At 53.5% G+C, this 1,423-nt stretch overlaps 1 protein-coding gene across 1 annotated transcript in view; it reads right to left on the bottom strand.

Moving 5' to 3' along the window:
• The window catches only part of WDR46 (WD repeat domain 46), a 20,963-nt gene that overhangs the window by 3,991 nt on the left and 15,549 nt on the right, over positions 1 to 1,423 (bottom strand). The window lies entirely within an intron of this gene.

Genomic DNA, 1,423 nt, shown 5'->3' with positions numbered 1-1,423 from the left:
TGTACACCTGAGGGGGGGGAGAGAGGGGAGAAATGGGGGCGGGGCCAAGACCTTGGGGGGTGGGAGGCTTTGGGGGGCAGAGGACGGACACGTTTCCCGGGCCGGCTGGGATAGAGGGGGGCAGGAGGTACTTTCACCTGTGCCACCCCCTGGGATTCCGGCAAAGGACACCCAGGTAGGGGGCCCCTGGTCAGATCCAGCCAGGCGTTTCTGATAGGCCTGGGCAGGAACACACCCTCAGGATCGCTCAGCACCCATCAGTGACGACTCACAGCCCCGTCGTGACCGCCCCCTCCGCCCCGCCTTAGCCAATTTAAACACCCAAACGGGGGTGGTGGTGGGAATTCTAGCGCAAAGATGGAAAACTGACACACACCCACACACACACACCACCCCTGCCCAGTTCCCCCAGGACACCCTGCCATTGGCGACAAGAAAGTTCGGCTGATGGCACAAAAGAGGGAGGGAGGGAGGGAGGGAGGGAGGGCCACGTTCCGGGGACGAGGAGCTGCTGCAGAGAGTTCCACAAGGGATCCAAAGAAGGACGGTTCAGGCGCTCGGGGCTCTTGAGCCAGGAGAAACGGCGGCTGAGGGGGTGACGTGATCGAGGTTCATAAGAGTATGCATGGGATAGAGCAGGTAGAGGAAGAGGTCCTTTTCTCCCGTTCTCACAATATACAAGAACACTATCACTACCACCACTATCAATGGTGGAGATAACAACGGGGTTAGGGGTGGTCCCCGGAAGAACTGCCACCATCTTGCAGGGCACCGATACCGCTGGACTGGCCTTGGACCATCGACAGGACAAGGTCACCCCAATGAAAGGACTGACACCATCTTTGGCGACCCTCTTGTTTGTATGGAGCACTTTAGTCTTGTTTTTGTTGTTATTTAATGGCTTTACTGTTTTATCCGGTTTTTATGTATGGGCTTGTGCCCCCTTGTAAGCCGCCCTGAGCCCGCTCGCGGGGAGGGCGGGGTAAAAATGTTAACAATAAAATAAAATAAAAATAAATAAATAAATAAGAACGCGTGGGCGCTCCATGAGATTGCTGAGCGGTCGGGTTAGAAGAGAGAAAAGGAAGTCCTTCTTCACCCAAAGAGTGATGAACACGTGGAATTTATTGTAATTTATTGGTTTTAAACTGTATGTTATTGTTTTGAGCCTTCGGGGTAGGGCGGGATACAAATGTAAATATAAATAAATAAATAAAAATAAATAATTCCCTGCCACAAGAGGTGGTGGTGGCTATAAGCATGGACCAGACTGCAAGAGGGAATTAAATAAGCATATGGAGCAGAGGTCCATCAGTGGCTCTTGTCCACAAGGTATGGATAGGGACTCTCAGTCTGGGGCAAGGGATGCTCTGTCTTCTTGGTGCTTGGGGGGGGGGGCCAACAGGGGGGGGGGCTTTTGGGG

This window comes from Gekko japonicus, unplaced genomic scaffold (assembly GCF_001447785.1).
Source record: "Gekko japonicus isolate JY-2015 unplaced genomic scaffold, Gekko_japonicus_V1.1 scaffold2685, whole genome shotgun sequence".
In the NCBI taxonomy this organism is placed as follows: domain Eukaryota; kingdom Metazoa; phylum Chordata; class Lepidosauria; order Squamata; family Gekkonidae; genus Gekko; species Gekko japonicus.
The sequence above is the reverse complement of the archived record's forward strand: the minus strand, read 5'-3'. Positions and strand labels throughout refer to the sequence as shown.